Genomic DNA, 20066 nt, shown 5'->3' on the forward strand with positions numbered 1-20066 from the left:
TATAACCCATTCCATGAAAATGGAAACTGAGGCTCAGGGCATTGATTCAAGCTGCCTGCACCCGCAGATGATTGAGTCCATAATCTCCCGTTACTGGGCTTCACTGCTTTAAGGCCTCTGGTGCTCAGAGGCCTGGACTACGCTTCTCTGGAGGATACATTGTCTTATCAGCGTTTGCACACTGCTCCTGACCTTGCTAGAATATTATTTGTGGCCGCAATTAAACTGTCTCCCTTGCTCCCTTCTCCCTTTGGGCTGTGGGATTGGGAGGTTGGTGGAAGTCCCCTCTCCGACAGGGTTGGGAGTTTACAGACGGCCCCTGAGAGGCTGGGGCGTTCCGAATTGGCTGAGGGCTCCGCGGGGAGGGCGGGGAGTTTGCCGAACGTCCCTGGCCGGACTCCCTGCCTTAGAGAGCTGCGAGCCCACAAGCGGGGAGAAGTTGGAGAGGTCGGTAGGGGAGGGTTGGAAGAAATTGCGGACAGACCTCCTCCCGGGTCCGCTGAGACCCTGAGGAGCGTCTCTGCCGTGTCCAGGCCGAGTGTGGACGCGCCGTGCGCGGCCCCGCCAGGGCTGAGAGTTTGCAGACCGTCCCTGCCGCGGCCCGCTCGGCGGCGGCCCTGCGGCTCCCGCGGCAGCCGCGGCGGCCCCGGGCGCGTTCCAGCCCAGGTAGCCGCGCGGCAGGCTGGGGGCTCCTCGACCCCGTGCCCCGCCGCGCTTTGGGCCCCGTGGAGACGGCGGCTGGCGGGCGCTCCTGGCTGCTGCTGCTGCCCAACAAGGAGGTGAGAGCCAGCGGGTCGGGGCTGTCGCGTATGAGCTCTCCATCTCCCCGGGGAGATGAACGCAGAGGGGACCGCGGAGGGCACAGGGAGCTGGGCGCGAGGGTGGGGGGGAGTCTGCAGCGAGGGCTGCGCGGCCAGGGGCTTCCGCCTGCTGCCCCTTCTCCGCTTGTGTGCGTGCCCTGGCCGCTCTGCGGGACCCAGGAGTGCAGCCGGGGACGCGCCTTGAGGCGCCCACCTGCCGGGGCAGCCCCTTCCCAGGCCAGACTGCTGGCCCCCAGAGCCCCTGGGGAGGCGGGGGTTGTGAGCTTTTCAGTGGACTGTCCGGAGGAGGCTTTAGTTGCGCGGGCTGGAGGCGAGCGGCCAGGGATGGCTGATGGGCTCTCGGGCCGCGGAGGAGCCTGGTGGGGTCACGCTGTGGGTGTGGGCTGGGCTGGGGTCCTCGGGACCTGGGCGCGCAGGGAGGGCTCAAGCCACTGGCCAGTGGGGAGGAAGCAGAGAGGCTGGCTCCGGGGCCCAGGGGAAGAGGGATGCAGCGGGCGGGCGCTCTGGTACAGGGGACCAGGACAGTCCCGGGGTGCCCCCCCACCCCTAGGGGACCGCCGCCGGCCCACGATTCCGCGGGCGCGCTCTGCTAGGCTGCCTGGCCGGAGAAGCTGCGGGGAGCGCAGAGCCCACACCCGCGCACACAATCCCCGAGAGCATGCTCAGTGCAGCCCTGGGAACTTCCTGCCCAGGCGCGAGCCTCCCCGGCCCCCTCCCGGCCCCCTCCCGGCCCGTGGCTCGCAAAGTTGGGGGCACGGCGCCCTCCTGTCGCCGTTTCGCGCCCGGTCCCCCTGCTTTGCCATTCCTCGGCTGCCCGCGCTGCTCTCGCCGGTCGCCCCCCGCGGCTGGGAACGGGGGCGTGGATGTCACCCCCAGCTTCCCGAGGTCAGGTCCGAGGCCGGGTGGCCAGAGGCCTGGCGGCGAGGCCGCCTGATGGGTGGACCTGCGAAGGATGCGCTCGCCGCGCGCACGGACCCGGCGCCGTGAGCAGACTGGGTGGAAGGGGGTGTGTAAGCCCGGGGACGTTTGCGCACACACTCGCTGTCACACACAAAGCCGCGGTTTCGTAGCTGCCGCGCGGAAGAGGGAAGGGGTGGCGCTTGCATTGTCCAGCCGCGTTTAGAGCGCCCGCAGGGTACTGGGCGCTTGGGGGCCGCGGGAACCTGGCGATGCATATGGTTTCAGAGATGCCTGAGTCGAGGTCTGGGGCCCGGTACTCCTGACACTGACCTCCAGGCCCGGCCCGGGGCTGACTCGGCTGTCTGCACTCGGCTCTCGCCGCCCAGTTAGGGAAGGTTGGACACTTACGGGGCTGTGAAGCTGGGGAGGGGAGAGCTGAGGTTTGTGCGGGATTCGCATGGAATGGCAGCACTGCCCCTTTAAACAACTCGGATTAGAGTGTTAGAGGTAGGATCTCATTCTCAAGAGAGGCAAGTGGGAAGCTGGTGCACCCCACCGCCTTCTCCCCTTCCCCCACGCTCATTGTCAGGCCCTGAGTGACTTGGTTGATTTTTACTCGGAGAGATACCGCCCCTACCCCCTCAAGTTAGCCACCCACATCCTGAGCCTCCACTCAAGATCAGAACTAAATTGGTTTTGATTGGAGAAAATCGCAAATCAGTTTTTCATGATGGGCAAACTATCACAAATCTGTCTTAATAAATGAATTTTTATCTCCCCCACCCCATATTCTTTTCGTTGTTATGATAGAGGGCTGAGATAGGCACCCTCAAATTCGTTTGGCTCTGTTAGGATTAGAGCAAAGCTCCCCTTTCTAGAGGCCTAAATTTTAGTCTTCTCCAGTTACCAACTTGATGTCCACGTAGTCAGCCTGAAGGGGAGAGACTTTGAGAGAGGAGGTGATGGAGAAGGGAAAGAGGGGGACCGTTTTGCTCTTTCAGGGACTGGGGGAGGAGGAGGAGAACTCTGCCCTGCCCTGCCCAGCACCTGACTGGCAGAGCCGGGTGCCTGGGTAGAGGCTTGGGCTTCTTCTTTCATCTCCTTTGTTCCTGCCCATGTTCCTGGGTTTGGGACACTTGTGACCGGAGTCACCAGCAGAAAGGAGTCTGCAGTCCTGGTTGGGGCTTTGCAGGGTTTGCCAGTTGGTTTTAAGGCAACTGCAATGGCTGGAGGGCTGGGGGACTCCACTCAGATCTGCCAGTAGCGTCTGTGTGTTCCAGCCGCTGCTGCAAAACAGCTCATGGGCCTCTGAATCGCTTCAGCACTGTGCATTTCAAGTGCTTTGTGTTTGCAAGTGTGGATACAGTACTCATGTATGTGCATATGCAGCATTCTTTGGTAGCATCTTGGAGCAGGAAGAGACCTCAGAAGATCACAGGAATTCAAATTTGCTCCCTCCCCGTTCAGTTTTCCCAGTTTAAAAATAACCCACCAGCCTTCTGCCCAGCTGGCCTCCAAAAACGTTGCAATGCCAGAGTCCCCCAGTGATCTTAGCCAAGGGGGACCCCTTTGGCTCCTCTGAGAAGTGAGGCTCCTCAGGATCGGTTCTAGATGTCACTGTGACATTTGACCTGACTTTTCCAAATGCTCCATGTGGCTCCATGTCCAAGTCACCACAGAGTCCCTGTCCAGTTGGTTTTGGCAGGGAACAGAAATTGAATAGTGTCCCCTGCAGAGATGTCTGGAAAACTGCAAAGAGCAGTCATCCATAAGGCGTGGGTTGGAAAGTCCTTGTCCTTTTGCACTCTGGTCCTCCAGGCAAGTAGTTGTCCTGCTTCTTCCCAGGAGGCTTAAAGAGCTGTGGAAACTCATTTTATTCCATCCTCATTGTGTGGCTTGGCCTCCTGGCTGTACAAAGGTGGGGTGGCAGGTGGGGGTGGCATTCTGCCCTGATGTTATCATAGTGGGTCTCAGGAATGCCCCTGATGTTATCATAGTGGGTCTCAGGAATGCCTGTGTGGTCAAGAGTGTTGTCCCTGGGGGGATGTCACAGTTTGGGGAAGGGTCTTGGTGTCAGGTGATCAGTTAACAGATAGTTCTGCCTGAAGGAAGGTGTAGGTATTTCAGAATCTAGCTACTTAAAAAAAGAGAGAGAGGTGAGAACTTTATATTTAGGGGAGAGTGCTAGATTGGTGACAGTTGAGAGGTTTGGGTCAGAAAGAAACTTGGTATTTGTCAGGGCACATTTTTGCCTTTAAAGTTCATAAATTGCTTTAAAGTGGAGAGTCACTCTTAAGAACTGGAAGATGGCTCTGCTTTAAAATTTTTATTTGAAATTGAGTAAAGATCTCCCCAATGCCATCTTCTTTAAAGTCTAAGTCACGCCCTATTTTATCTTGCATCCCATGTCCGCATTAAAAGTCCGAGCACAGCTGTGAGTTCAGAGTCAGCTGCGGGCATCCACCGAGTGTTTATCAGGGGTTGCGGTGCACGCTGGGTGCTGGTGCTGGATGTGAAGACATCTTCTTTCAAAGAGACCTTCTCACTTTTAACTCATCTGCCCTTATTGTTAATGCAAACTAATAGCTCTTGGAAAGCCGCCAGGGTGGATCCCAGGAGCCTGAGGACTGTAACCAGGTTCTTGGCTACTTGGGACTGAGCTCTGTTTGCCCACTTGGACTGCTGTATTTCTTTGTTTTTTTCGTGGCTACAATTAAGTGCTTCCTTGCCCAACTTTGTCACGTCTGGGAGGCCGTATGTGTGTATGAGAAAAGTTGAAGGCATCACATTATTTCTTCACAACCCCACAGCTCTCTTGTCTGAACACCTAACCTTCTTGGAAAAAGAACAAGGGCCTTCCTATTGGGCCCTTTGTCCAGCCTCAAAAATCTGGTCAGGAAGGGGGCATTCGCTCTCGTGGCCCGGTTTGGTGGGCGAGCATGTCCACTGGAACCTGGCTGCCCCACTGCCATGCCTGTGTTAATACCTGCTGGACGTTGGCCCCAGCTGGGGCGGCTCCCTAGGATGGCTGAGGAGTTATTTCTCCACCCTGTCACCCATGAACTCAGGAGCCAGGTGTATCCAAGTACTTTGCTACCTGTAAAAGTTAAGGACTGGTGTTTGCCAACTGATTGACTTGAAAAAATGCAACATTCTAAGGTTATCTGTAGAAACCTAACAGCCTCCCTGATTTGTGTCCCTCGGTGATTGACGGGGCTAGCCCTTGAGGGAATGAGTACCGCCCACCGACTCCTGCCTCAGCTCCACTCCTTCATGCTGCTGTTCTGTGCACAGAAGGCTTCAAAGTCCTGTCATGCTGGTAAGATGCTTTTTATCATCTACACAGAACAGCCTTCCACTGGAACCGTCCTGGATCTCTCTCTCATCTCTGTCCACCCAGGGGAGTGTGTTGTGTTAGTGCTGGGCAGGGACTGTAAGTTTTGGTGGAGAAACCTCAAGAACAGGTGGGCAAGAATCTAGGAGTGATGGTGATGAAAAATGTGTCTTCTATAGTTGATGCAATGCAAATGCTTCCTTTGTATCTCATTTACTTCTCGCTGCAGCACTCAGGCTGATCCTATTGTTTTTCCCAGTTTATACATAGGGAGACTGAGGCATCAGGAGCTAATGAAACCTGGCCAAGGTCACGCACAGCTAGCAAGCGGCAGGGGAAGGATCTGAACCCAGGTGGTCTAGGTCCTGAGCCCAGGTTGGTTGGACTATGCATAGTTGTTAAGGTTAGCAAGCTCACCTTGTCCTAGCCAGCACCTTCTTTCCAACCACAGTCAAGAGGAGTCTTAGACACTCAGGGATTGGAAGGGACTTCGGGAAGACCCCCCGGGTCCCTTCTTTTCCTAGATGCAGTCATGGAGGTACAGAGAGACTGGACTTGCTCCAAGTCACCAGCAGACTGTAGCGGCAAAGCTGGGGCTCAATTCTGACCCTTGGTGCCACAGGAATAGTGGTAACAGCTGATAACACATGTGTGCCTACTTTGTTTCTAGAAAGGACCCAGGAAGAGAATGTGACGGTCATTTGGCATCTGTCCCTCCCATTCCTAGAACTCTGTGTGCTCACACTCGTTCTCCCCGTGGAATCTGGTGGAGAGCAGGTGGGCATGCCCAAGTCCCTCGCCCACCCCTAGATGGGAGAATCTAAGCAACTTCTATGCCTTTGAGTGAGCTGTTCCCTTCCTCATGTCACCTTTTAAGTTTTACGTCTCAGGAATATAGTCTGGGATGGATTTTACATTTCACTCTTAAATATTCCTTCTCCTTCTCTCTGTCTCTCTGTCTCTGCGTCTGTGTCTTAGGGCCCCAGGCTCCTCTCAGCATGGAGTTCCACCCTTGGGAGGATGGAGTGGGCCAGGGTGAGCTTGCAGAGGTGTCAGGGCTGTCCCTCCACACTTCCAGTGAAGGGCCTGTGAAGACAGTCCCGCAGCATCTGTTGGATCCTAGAAAGATCCAAAGTCCTGCAAAATATCTCTCTGACCACCGGGATTGTGGGACTCCATGGAATTTTCCTGTCGGGTATACCAGCGAGCACCATTTCCTGTCACTTTATTCCTTACATTGCATCAGGCACAACCGTGCTCTCACCTGGTCCTGATTCTAAACATTTCTTTTTTTTAAGCTTAATTTTATTATTATTATTTTTTAATATATTTTTATTGAGGTATAGTCAGTTTACAATGTTGTGTCAATTTCTGGTCTGCAGCATAATACTTCAGTCATATAGGAACATACATACATTCATTTTCATATTCTTTTTAACTATAAGTGACTGCAAGATATTGAATATAGTTCCCTGTGCTATACAGTATGAACTTGTTGTTTATCGGATTTTGTGAGAATCCTCCTGTATTTCGAAACAAGAGACACTCTGCCAGAGTTCAGTAGGTGTTTTGTGCGATTCAATGGGTTCGTAGATGTAATTCTTGGTGTATTTGTGGAAGAGGGCGAGCTGTGAGTCCCTATGCTCTGCCATCTTGGCTCAAGCCCCTGATTCTGATAGTTTCTGGTGAATAAATAGTCCCTGGCTGCTCAAGGCGTTTAAAATCAAGGTCTGGTCGGGACCCACACAGAAGAGTTAAGTTCAGTTATAAAGCAATATGCAAAATGAAGCACACATTAATTCAGCCCATATGACCACTTTGGGCTTTAGTTCTAATGTTGGAAATTAAGAGGGGATTGAATGAGCTCCAAAGTTCTGTTCAGTCCTAAAGATGTATAATCCTATACATGTGGCAAAGGCGGTGTAGAATAAAGCAGTGCAGCGCCCTTGTTGAAGAAAAAAAGGTGGAGTAAAAACTCAAATTGTCTTCGCCTTTGCTGGTCAACTCCTTAGGAGACTGTTGAAATGCTTAGCTAAGAAGAACAAACCCTTGATTATCACTGTCTTTGGGGATGTTTGCTTTTGTATGTTTAGAAATAAAAAGCTGTGGTCCTTACTTCTCAGCCTAGAAATAACCTGCTTCCCCTAGTGAAGCTGTTTTTCCCCGCCTTGGGAAATTGAGAAATGCAGAAGATGACCAGGTTCATGGAGTTCTGTGTTTCTGTGGCACCGCGCCCTGGAGAAAGTGGCTAAGTGTTTACACTGCCAGGAGCTGGGCCAGATTCTGTTTACGTACCTTCATCACTGCTTCCCTGTGAAACAATGATGTTGAAAGAACAGGGAGTTTGATATCCATCTCCTTGCAGCTGCTTTTCTTTTCTTTTTTCTTTTTTTAACCATCTGTTATTTTCAGCTCCGATTTTTTTATTTACTAGTGTTCATCCCAAAGAGGGGTTTTCTAAATGACCAATTCTTTCTCTCATGCATCTCATTTAGGAAAGCACTGTTTATGCCTCGTGCTAAGTATGAGCTTTCTGTTTTCCTTTGGTACATTTCTTGGCATTTGTGTTTGGTGTACTTCACTCATCCCTTCAGAGCTACTGAGGTTAGAGGCAGCACTCAGGGTGGATTTGGAGGGGAAGGGGTGCTTTCCTCCGTCTCCCTCTCAATAATGTTCATCATACAAGGGGTCCCCAGACCTTTGCAAACATAGCTTCCAGCCCTCTGTCCATCAAGACTCTCTTCCTTCTTTAACAAAGTTCTCAGCTCCAGTAACTAAGAATGGTCCATTTCCCCCACCTCCCCTTCTGCGATATCTCACTATTGTGCTTGCTGGATGTAAAGGCAGCATTATGTAGATAATCTTCCACTGTCTGTTTTTTAGTGCAGTCAAATGTGATTCTCTTGGGCTAAAGTATCAACTCTGTTCTATAGGTTCACTGTTCTGTATTTCCTATTCTGATGTCCATTGAACTCCAGAAAGGGAGAGTTTTTTCCCCCAGGTTGGTTAAAAAAATTACATCTGGCCCCAAGGGTTTCTCAGACAGGAGTGTAGAGCTCTAGTGGGCATGCCTAGATGCTCCGTTGCCTCGCACAGGGCAGGACACCAGAGGCACGTGATCAGCTGGGCGGCATGGCATCATGGGTAAACTCGACTCAGGCGGGTGAGGCCTCTCTGCAGTTAGCCGGCTGTCCTCATGCGGGTCAGCTCAGTGCTCTGTGACTTTGGTTTCTCATTTGTCCAGTGAGGCATCTTTTAGCATCTCCTGCATCTATGAGATTCTACTGTTGTGCCTTCTTGGCTGGGCTTGGCACACTCATCTACTCTACTTTCTTTCATCTGGTCTTAAGACTTTTCTTTGTTTGTTTGTTTGTTTTGTTTAGGATTTTTCTTTTGTCTTTTTATTTTTTTTTTTAGTGGAGGTCATGGGGGTTGAACCCAGGACCTCGTGCATGCTAAGCATGAGCTCTGCCATTGAGCTATACCCATCCCCTCCCCTCCCAAGAATATTCTTAGGTGTCTTCCTAATTTTGAGGTCTGTTTGGTTGTGCTGGTTTAGAGTTCTGTTTTTCAAATCAGTCAGTAGAATTTTTGTACACATTTTTCTCCCTCCTGGTAAGCATTATTTATGGGCTCAAGAAGCCCAGCAAATTGAGACTGTGTGTGTGTGTGTGTGTGTGTGTGTGTGTGTGTGTTCATGTCCACACACCGCTAGGGCTTATTACCTTATTGCCATATTATCTGTAAAAAGAAGTGGGAGTGATCAGAGTCGGAGCTACGTATCTCTGGAAAGTTTCTGTGGAAGGATTTTTTTTTTAATATTGCTTTTCCCCTGGTACATGCTTGTCAGAGTTACAGCTGGGCATCCTTGGAGACTGTATGGGTAATGATTTTATTGTACTCTCCTATAGACTGCAGTAAAAGTGTTTTCAATGATAATGAGTTGCTTAATCTGTCATAGTGCGTTTTCTCTAAGTGCCCTTGTAACCAGAATTAGATACAACTTTCCATTTTGGATGCCATGCCTGGTTAGTGTTCTCTGAGTTCCATAGTTTCTTCCTCCCTGTTCAGTGGCTTCAAGAGACTTTTCTATTTCCTCATTGTCAGCCTTTGTATAAAGGTAACAAGATTACATCATCTTTCTGTGACTGCTCTAACAAATAACCTCAGATTTGGTGGCTTATAGCAACACAAATTTATTGTCTTATAATTCAGTAAGTCAGAGGTCCAACACGGGTCTCACTGGCTAACATTGAGGTGTCCATTCCTTCTGGAAGCTCTAGGGGAGAATGCTTTTCCTCATCTCTTTCAGCTTCTAGTGGCTACCCACATTCAATGGCTTGTGCCCCCTTCCTCCAGCGTCAAAACCAGCAATGCTGGGGCTGACTCCTTGCCCCTCTGAGACCATCAGGCTGGGACCACAGCTGGGAAGGAGTCTCTGATTTCAAGGATCTGTGTGATTAGATTGGGCCAACCCAGGTAAACCAGCATAATCTCATCTTGAGTTCCTTAATTTAGTCACATCTGACCTGTAAGGTACCACATTCACAGGTTTCAGGGAGTAGGAAGGGACCATCCTTAGGGGCCATTCTACTGTCAACCTCAGTCCCTAAAAATCTTTGTAAAGATATGTTTTCTTCACATAAAGAAACCGTTCTTTTCTGTCAAGAAACTTACCTATCACAGGAAATTTACTTATTTCCTTGCTCCCCACCCTTTGGAATATATTTAAGTCAACTATTCGCAAACACACAGTGTCTAAGGTTTGCTTTCCAAGCTGGCCAGACATTGAACTGCACACATTTCTTATGTAATTGCCAGCAATTCTACTGTTAAATAATGAAACCGAGGTGCAAAGGGGACTTGCCCAGGGTCATGTAGCCAGAAGTGGCGGGAGCCAGTCTACAAAAGTGGATCTCATTAACTCTACAGCCTGTGTTCTTTTCACTCTGCCTTCCTGCCATAGAAGTCATAATGGAAAACTAAAATGAGAAAAGGTAATGGGAAAACTTAAAATAATGTAAAATCTCTCTGCTTCTGCTGAGGTGATGACAAACAGTAAATAACATCTGGGGAAGATTGATTGCACTAATGGCCCCAATTAATGTCTTCCCTGTATCTATACTCTTTGCCTTGTAATTTACTAGTCCCCTTCCCGCCCCTCCCCCACTACTGGGATTGGCCACGAGACTGCTTTGGCCACTGGGATGTTAGCAGATGGCATGCAAACAGAGGTTAAAAAGAGCCTACGTGTTTCTGATTGCCTTTTACACAGCAGGGCTTGCTTGCTCAGATCCCTGCCACCCTTGTGAGAGCTTGCCCAGGCTAGTCGAAGGGAGGGACTGAGAGATTGGGAACTAGCCAAGTTGTGTCAGCTGAGGCTTTCCTGGACTAGCCATCCCCCAAATGAACTGCACCTGCTCTAAGTCTCCTGCACATGCCTTGCCAACATCAGTTAAGCCTCTCATAGGTCAGAATCACCCAGCTGACCTGGAGAGTTGTGGAAATCATTGATGATTATTCTAAGCCACAGAGTTCTGGGGAAGTTTGTTATGCAGCAATTGCTATCTGATACACAACTCGTATCAGATGTTTGAATAGCATAAGAAGTAATTTTAGCATTCTTTTGAAGATCAGTTTTGACGACTTGTAACAAATTTATGTTTTTAAAAAGTTAACATATTTTAAAATATATTTTTAAGATTATACTTTAGGCTCAGAACTTGCCCATTGCATCTACTTTTCTTTTCTTTTTTTCTTTTTTCTTTTTTCTTTTTTTTCTTTTTAATTTGAAAATCCTTTGAACTCTTTATCAGTTTCAGTCAGAAGCAGACTTTTTTTTCCTTCTGAAACTATTTATTGTTTCTAATATGGTGGCTTTTGACCCTCAGCCTCCAGCAAGAAATACATATTGACTCAGAACTCACATATACATGTGCGTATGACATCAAGGAAAGTTTCTTGAGACAGTACCTACCCTTCTACCTCTGATGGCCTTTGATGTTTTCTCCTCTATTTCATTCGCTTAAAAAATGCTGGTCAGGACCCAGCACGGTGGCCCGCAGCCCATTTTGTAAATAAGGTTTGGTTGGAGACATGCCACTGCCATTTGTTCATGGATTGTTTATGGCTGCTTTCAGGTTACAGTGGCGGAGTTGAGCGGTTGTGACAGACATGGTCTGGTCTACAAAGCCTGAAGTATTTACTCTACAGCTCTTGAAGGAGAAGTTTTCTGACCCTTGCACTGAATTGATTTCCTAACCCATCAGTGAGTTGTGATCTCCATTTAGAAGACACATGGTTCAAGTGACCTTTAGCTCTCCTGATAAGTCTTCTGGAAATTACACTAAACAAATCTGGCCCAGGTGAAAACTTAACCTTTCCTTTGTTAGACTCAAACTTCCCAGTTTATTTACTTAGATTCAACAATGAAGTTTTTGCTGTTTAACATTATACCTGGTTGACTGATATAGGAAACATTTCAAGCATTTCTAAAATGTTTCATTATACGCCTGCCCTCCCCCCTGCTTTTCTAATTTAAATGAGGCTCTCTTGTAGAAAGTAGCTGGAATTAAAATGGACACAAGTTCTATTCTGGTGCTAGTTATTTATTCATTAGATTCCAGCAGTGCCTGTTTCTGTGATATAATGGAGTCCATTAGTGGAAGAGATAGAGAAAGAGTCATCTTGGCTCCTTTTAGAACACCTTTCTGGCAACCAGTCCTTATGGCCACATTTCTGAATGAGGATGGTATTATTTCTGAGCATAATAAAATTCAGAGACTTTAAATTGTGGCCTTGTAGAGTTGGAAAGACTTTGGGAAAAAAATTTTTTTTTAACTCTCATCTAATTGGGCCCTTACAGGCTAAATTTCTCTGATACCTAAATTTCCTAAGCCTTTCAAGGAAGGACAACTTTGTTATTTACATTGTGTGGCTAATGAGATTGATTAGAAGGCACTGAGGCAGAAAAGGCTTCAGAATGATCTGGATCTGTCCTGCTGGAATCTGAAATGCCAGGTGAGGAATGGGCACTGGCCCATTTATTTCTTGGCAGTGAGGACAGAGTCAAAATAAATGAGCTTCAATGACAGCATGAGAGCTTTGGTAAAATCTGAGCGGTGTCCCCCAAATCAGGTCGGTTCTCCGACAACACGTTCTTCTGAACACTTTTTTTTTTTTTGAACTGCAATTGGTTTACAATGTTGTGTTAATTTCTGGTGTACAGCATAGTGATTCAGTATATACATTTCTTTTTGTATTCTTTTTCATTATATGCTATTGCAGAGTATCCTTAACCAGTATTCTGGTGTACAGCATAATGCTTCAGTCATACAGGAACATACATATAGTCTTTTCATAATACGTTACTACAAGATGTTGAATATAGTTCCCTGTGCTATACAGTAGAAACTTGTTGTTTATCTATTTATCCTGAACATTTTTGATGTGAGTGGCCCGCGTTAGCTTGGGTGGTCGAGTGGGTGGCCTTCCCTGCAGGTGGTTGGACGTGTGTAATTAATAAGGACTCTCTGGGTGCTAGCAACACAAACCTGCTGGAGCTTGCTTCAACACAAGTGGGGAATTCATATTGATAACAGGAGAAAGAATGTGGGGCGTGAGGGTGGCTGTGTCATGCCGTGAGGGTGACATGCCCCACCAAGTGAGGGTCCTTGGCTTCTCGCAGGAAAGAATTCAAGAGCAAGTCACAGTTGAGTAAAGGTAGATTTATTCAGAGAGATACATACTCCATAGACAGTGTGGGCTATCTCAGAAGGCCAGAGAAAGGCCATGAGGTAGGGGGTTGGGTGCTTAGTTTAAAGTAAAAGCAGTTACACACTCCATAGACACAGTGTGGGTGCCTCACTCAGAAGGGAGAGTGGCCACGAGGTGTTGAGGCTGTTAGTTTTTATGGGCTCAGTAACTTCATATACCAACAATTGGGAGGATTTTTCCAACTACTTTGGGAAAGGGCTGGGGATTCCCAGGAACTGGGCCACCAACCACTTTTGACCTTTTATGGTCAGCCTTGGCACTGTCATGGTTCCCTGTAGGTGTGCCATTTACCATGCTAATACATTACAATGAGCATATAATGAAGCTCAAGATCTACTGATTGTTAAATCTCCTGCCATCTTGGGCCTCAAGGCCAACTGTGAGTTGAATCTTTCACCATCTTGGTATAATTGCTGTGTTATTTCCTGAATGACTGTACCCTATACCCTTCCGTCCTGTCTCAACATCAGGGCTACGGGCGCTGCCAGGAGCTACCAACAGCCTGGGATTGAAACTCTGGGAAGCCCGAGAATCCCCTTTGCTTCCTGGCTGCCTCCATCTGCCTGGCTGCTTAACTCTTCTCCCTGCCTTGCTCTGCTTTTTGTGTCCCAAGGGCAGAACTCTGGGTAAGGGCCCTCATTGGTTGGTTAGCCACTGAGCAAGATGGATCTTTCTCTTATTATGCAAATGCTAGTTTCCTGGGGAGTGCCCCAGCCCACCCCAGTGGTCCAGCTTGACGTCACCCAGAGGTGGGCAGAGCATGGAAACTGCAGTGTGGATTTTGGCTAGCTCCAGGAAGTTCACTGGGGGCATTTTAGAAATATGGGGGGCAGTTTTGGTTGTCAGTGATTGAGGGGTGCTACTGCCATTGATTGGATGGAGCCCAGGGATACTAATGTCTGTGCTGGGTAGAATAGTCTCACACCCCCACATGTATCCTGCATCCCACTGTGAGACCAAGGCTGTTGCCCCAGAATCATACCCCTGTCCCTCCCTTGAATGGAAACCAGTTACTTTTATCTAAGTTTCAGGAGAAAACCACAAAGAGGAAAAAACAGAAAAAGAAAAAAAAAAGAACTGGTTAGAACCAAATAGGCCCAGGATGGTGGAAGATTTGACTTCCCGCAGACCTTGAGCCTCATTATACGCTCATTGTGATACAGTAGCATGCTACACGACACACCCACCAGCACCATGACAGTTGACGGTTGCCATGACAACAACCAGAACAGCCCATACAAGGACTGAAAAAGAGAGTTGTATCAATCCCAGGTCCAAACCACACCCCTGTTCTTGGATCAGTCATGAATATTCCTCCCACTCTTTCCAATTCCCTCCCCTTTACTTCAACCCTTCTATATAGTTGGTGTCTCCACCCAAATTGGGTTGAGAAGTTGATTTGCAAACTAGGTTCCTGCTTCTTCTTTCTTTGGCCACTGAATAAAGCTCGTACTGTTTTCAGTCTCAGCATCAGTTTTGTTACTGGTGCGTGAATCTGATCAGAAAAAGAACCTCCCTGGCCAAATCAGGGGATCCCGGCCCAGGGCCTGGCTGGGACTGTGGCATGGGTCCATTTGACTAATTCCATAGCAAGATGACCATGGACGACAAAACCCATTTATTACCTGAACCTAGAGAGGCAACTTACACGTAAAGAATATTTTGCACTTTTCAAATAAATGTTGACTTTTCCAGTCAGTAAAGAAACACTGTGCTTTGTTTTATTGGGAAATTTACCAAAGAGGTGTTTGCCATTTTGGAAAATCACTCTCCCCATGGCATCACCACATCATCTGTGTCAGTCCATGCTTGCAGCTCACGGTTTTTTTTAATTTTACTTGAAAGTCCAGGCATCTAACAACTTCATAAGCCTTTTAGATGGATCTTGCCCAGCTAATTGCATATTGAAATACATATTCAGTTATAAATTATTTTACTTCTATTATCATTTATGTTACTCTTTAAGGCAATAAATACATAGGTTTGAAATTGGGTTTGGGAAGGGTCTCTAAAAATTTGATTTCAGGAAATAAAGAGGTATTAGAAGTTTGCTGTTAAGTCTGGAGCTTTGGAGCTGATAGGGTTTAGAATACAGCACAAGGGGAAGTGATTTACAAAATAATGCCCCCCCTCCCCGACCATGAGTCAGCCGAATTAAATGCTCTTAACACTAACCATTTAAAAAATTAAAAAACTGTAGCCCATGCATTGGGTACAGCTGACTGAGAAGAAGGCCATAGAGATGCTGGCCTCATCCTGCTCCTTCCATGGGGGATGGACTCTCCTTGGTTTAGACCCTCCCCGCCTCCCTTATATGTGGTTGGTGGTCCTGCTGGGCTCCGGCTGGGCTCTGGCTTTGTTGTGGGTCTCATTATTCTGGAAAAGCGCCAAGAAAAGGGGTGAAATCAGATTATCGCGTGAGTTTCACATGAACTACTGCAGATCACTTTGCAGGGATTCAAGGGGAGCTCGCGTGGGAAAATATTATACCTTGATTTTCACTAACCTCTAACCAAAATCGAGCAATTCCTTAACTTCTGGATGTTGGCCACAAAACAGAGTAATATTAGCGTCGTCTCTGACTTTGTCACCAATAGAAATCCACGATTTTCCTATCACATTATAGATGGCTCACAGAGAATCTTGAAATGTCTGTCCTCATTATGACCTAGAAATTAGGGTGGTTATTCTACTTGCTGCTGAATAGTGTTATTTAATGCATTCATAAACAAGGGTATGTGTTATGATACCATAATTAAACATTTTTTTGGTAACCATATTGAAATATAATTGACTTCGTCTCTAATCCTATTTATTTCATTTTATGCATTTAAAACATTTTGATTAATTTAATTTGGGGAGTAATTTGATTGATTGATTGATCAATCTATTTAATGGAGGTACTGGGACTTGAACCCAGGACCTTGTGCATGCTAAGCATGCGCTATACCACTGAGCCATACCCTCTTCCCAAAAACATTTTGAGAAGGGGTCTGTAGGCCTCACCAATCTGCCAGGGGGTGTGTGCTATAGAAATCGTGGAGCTCGATTGCAGAGCAGAATCGCAGGGCGCTCTAGGCACTACTCACCAGTCCGCTGCCCTATCTGTCCCGTTGACCTTCTCCTGACTTGGCCTTTCCCCAGGACTGCCAGGTATGATCGTGGAGGAGGTGTGGGCTTATCTCCAGTTGGCTTATTTTCTTCTTAGACCTGCCCAAAGAATTGCACTTGATTTGCCCTAGGCTCATTCTTCTATCCGACATGAGGAGGCAAGTGTGTCAGAACATTCCCCCAGCGAGGTTGGATTAACCAGTACAAGGTACATGATGTGTTTAAAGCCAAATGTACTGATGATCTGAATCCTTAACAGAAGTGTGGTTTCTGGTTCAGTTTTTCAAGTGGAGAAAAACCACAGACATCCTGCAGGAAAATTCCCTGTGTACAGCCCAACTTCTGTCTTTCTCTTCGTATGCTTCAAAGTTAGAGAATGACAGCACAGCTCCGAGAAGTACCCACACTGCTCAGGAAATAGGTCGCACCAGTGGCTGCTGGGGAGAGGGGCATCCCTAGAAATCAGGGTTTGGGGTGGACAGCTCCATAAGGTGTGCATTTTGTCCTGGTTGCAACCCCGCCACCCAGCGAGTCCCACCTAGAGGATGCTGTGCCACAGCTATAACTGGATTTCTGGGAAAGACTTCAGACTTTTTCTGTTTCTGAAAGTTTCTGTTGAGAGGAAATGACTTTGCCACAGAATATCCTTCTGCCCTGTTCCTTGCTGTCCTCCAGACATGGGGTCCTCGTGTTGCCATGGCCATCTTTTTCGCTCACAGCTTCTAAGTCTGTATTTAGAGCATGAAAATGCTGAACATTTCCTTTCTGGTTCTTTAGAAGTGGGGCGTGGGGAGAGATCTTCACCCACCCAGCCCTGACACCGAAGACAACCCTGTTAACTCACGGTGGGAATCACATTGTTTTCATTCTTTGTTTTGGAAAAGGTTATGCTGAAGATTGGACTTGAACTTTAACATTTTTAGCCTTCACTTTCCTATGGGTTTAGTTATTGATCAAGTTTCTCATTGAGTCGAAGCCACTGCCTTAAGGGAGTAGGAGCAGCCCCATGGCATGACACTGGCTGCTCATGTCAGACTCGGAAGAACACAGGGGTCCTGGACAAGCTTATCAGCGAGTGACAGCATTTCTGTCCCTCTCTTTCTCCGTGAAAGGGAACAGCAAACTCCCTTGCTTTCTGAGCTGATTGCTGTTACAGATTCATGCACAAAACTGTGGGTACTATTTGGCCTAATTTTTAGACTGAGATACCTCAAATCCTTTGAGAAAGTATCCTATCATTGGGCCAGTAAAGCCAGTTTTTTGTTTTTGTTTTTGTTTTTTTGCTAGAGAAAGCAAGAGATTCACCAAACTCATTGACCAAGGGGTGCGGCTTTCACTCAGTTTGAAGGACCTCTTACCCCCTCCCCCCCAAAGTGGGAACCACATTAACTTGGCCTACTGTTCATACAGGTTTGGTTTGGGGGTGAATTTTGATCTTAATCCTACCTTTGTGGAGAGAGTAAAATAAAGTCTAGAAGATCCAGAGTGTAGGAGTTTAAATCTCCATGTGATTTACATCCTGGGCAGGGATGGCGGAGTTGATGGTGCAAGCTGCTGGGCACAGACTGCATCATCATTTTATAGATCTTATCACCATGGAAAATGGAAACCGCAGGGTCTGCCTGCAAACAGACAATCCAAAAGGTGAAGACAGCACATACAGAGAAATGCTTCTTCTGGGAAGTGGGCCTCCTGAGCACACAGCTGGTGTTCAAGGGAATACTGGGCACTCCTGGGAACCAAACCTTGAGCACACTGTCTAATTCCATGCTTATGACAACCATGTAAATTAGAATCCTTGGTTTTCGTTGAGTAAATGTGAAACCGAAGTATGGGGAATTTGCGTCTTGCCTGCAGAGACTCACAGAACTATAAGGTGATCATATAATTTATCATCCAAACCTGAACACTTTTGAGAGTAAAAGGGGGTGCAATTAAATTAATGATGAAGCTGGGATGACAGGCATCAATGGGGACATATGGTTTTCCTACTAATATGGTCCAGATCGGGGGTTTAATTCAGGTCTCCAGTTCCTGGGAATCACCTTGCTCGCCTTGAGATGCTAAATTGGGCTACCTCCTCTACAAATGCACTTATTGAATAAACTTCTGAAGGTGAGTTCTTCACTATGTATAGCACCAAAGAGAAATTCCTCTTAGGCTAGGTAGAAGTTCCCTTTGGCAAGAAAAAGATCTACTAGAGATCTTCTTTCATATAAAAATGTAGAAAGGGTTTTGTTGAGAAGGCGGATGGTGTTTCTCTTCCTAAAAAATGGTTTTCCACTTTTTTTGTTTAAAAGAATGGGTCTGCTGTAGCATTTACAAGAAAGTCAAGGAAGGACTCACAAAAGTCTCATCTTCAGGGCAAACATCTTCATAGCCAGTGGTTGCGATACAAAGTAATAGAATGGATTTTTCAATAGTCAGGTGTGCAGATGAAATTTACTACCCCTGTTTTTAGCGCTCTCTCCATGACGGTTATCATCAAGGCAGATTTGTATGGTGTAATCATTACTGTGAGGTGTTCAGGTAAAACCCCAGCCCTTGAATATATGGCACTCCCAGGACTGGACACCCTGGCTTGTGACAAGCCACTGTGCTGCTGTGAGCCTCAGACACGTGTGTGTGAACACACTCAGCAGAGGTGCAGACACAAAGGTGCATGAAACTTGTAACTGATAGTTCAGCCCAACCACAGAAGGTAATAAAGAACATCACACAGCACCCCAGAATTTATTTTTTCACTGTGTCATGTTCTTTTGCCATCTCCTAGGCTAGTTGAGGTGTGAAAGCAAAATTTCCTAACAAAGCAGTTTTGTAATACCTTGGCCTCTAAAACAGTCCTGCTGGACTGCCATCGTCAAGTCAGCAGTGCCAAAGAATGGCCTGCCATTCAAAAGCCATGGCTAGAAAACAAAGCAGTCCGGCAGATGGGTCAGAGTTATGTGTTGGGCTGGACATTCGGGGATCAGGCTTTCAAATGAGAGCTGTCACTTGGCCTCCATTCTACACCCAGTTTCCTGGGGTACCTGCCTTCTGAACCTTGGAGCACCCAAAAAAGACTGACACCCAGAGTCGGCAAAATGAAACTTTCTGATTATGCAAGAGAAGCCTTCCTGCATCAGGAGGGACCAGTGAGACCAGAAGAGGAACTGGGAGGCTCAGGGATTGCACTTGCCCTTGTGATTTGTCTGAGCTGCCGAAGACCCTGCGGAAGACCACGATGTCTGGTGGTCTTTTTGAAGGGCCAGATTTTCCCCTGGAAATAAGAGAACCACAGGCCATGAGACAGAGAGAAAAAGAAAACGAGCTTGGAGGGGAGGCTGGGGGATGAAGGAGGCACCCTAGGTGTTGGGATCAGCATTTCTGCTGTGGAAAACAAGAGCACGTGGAAGGGGAAGAGCAGCTGTGCCGTCCAGGGTAACCAGAGTCTTCCTGGAGGAGGGCAGGGGGCAGCAGCTGGGGGCCGGTGCTTTCCCTGCCGCTAACTAGCTTTGTGAGCCGCTGGCTCTTGCGCAGATGTGGGCAAGGTGGGTCAGGTGTGAGGCAGCCTGACTCCCAGCTCTGTGAGTCTTTGATGCTGAACTATCTTTGCAGGGCTCCCCAGTGTAGCTCAGTGAACATGACTGAGCACTTGTATCCCGAGCATAGGGGTGCAAAGGCGAATGCCTCACTTGGTCCTACATCAAGGGCGGGGTCCTGTCTTAAGTGCTCCAGGTGTCAATCAGAGAACAGCTCACTCTCGGAAAGCATTTGTTATACGCCAGGCAGCATTATGTATACTTCCTGTTAACTGACATCTGTTAGCTCTTTTAATCCTCCCAACAACCCCATGAGGTAGTATGACTCTTCTAAATTTTGAGGCACGGAGAAATGAAGTCCTGTGTCTGAGGTTTCACAGCTAATGAGTGGTGAAGCCAGGATTTGAACCCTGGAAGCCTGGCTCCATGCAGCTGCTGTGTGTATTTAGGGGGTAGGTTCTTATGGTCTCCATTGCTGGACTGTCAGCTGCCTGAGGGCAACAACCGTATCTGTCTTGTTACCTGTTGTATTTCTAGTGCCTAGCCCAGTGGAGGCTCTTGCGGCATTTTTGTTGGATGGATGGATGGGGGTGGGTGGATGGA

The 20066-nt window shown here is 47.7% G+C and overlaps 1 protein-coding gene across 5 annotated transcripts in view; it reads left to right on the plus strand.

Moving 5' to 3' along the window:
- Nucleotides 1-364: 364 nt before the first annotated feature.
- Nucleotides 365-20066, plus strand: part of MGAT5 (alpha-1,6-mannosylglycoprotein 6-beta-N-acetylglucosaminyltransferase) — a 330723-nt gene continuing 311021 nt past the window's right edge. For 2 of the 5 annotated variants that reach the window (XM_072960885.1, XM_072960886.1), the window contains exon 1: nucleotides 398-779. The gene's annotated coding sequence lies outside the window, so the exon portion shown is untranslated. Of the gene's footprint in view, nucleotides 780-1695; nucleotides 1712-20066 lie in introns of those variants that run through there. The other 3 variants (XM_072960887.1, XM_072960890.1, XM_072960891.1) reach the window with 3 other exon arrangements.

This window comes from Vicugna pacos, chromosome 5 (genome assembly GCF_048564905.1).
Source record: "Vicugna pacos chromosome 5, VicPac4, whole genome shotgun sequence".
Taxonomy (NCBI): Eukaryota; Metazoa; Chordata; class Mammalia; order Artiodactyla; family Camelidae; genus Vicugna; species Vicugna pacos.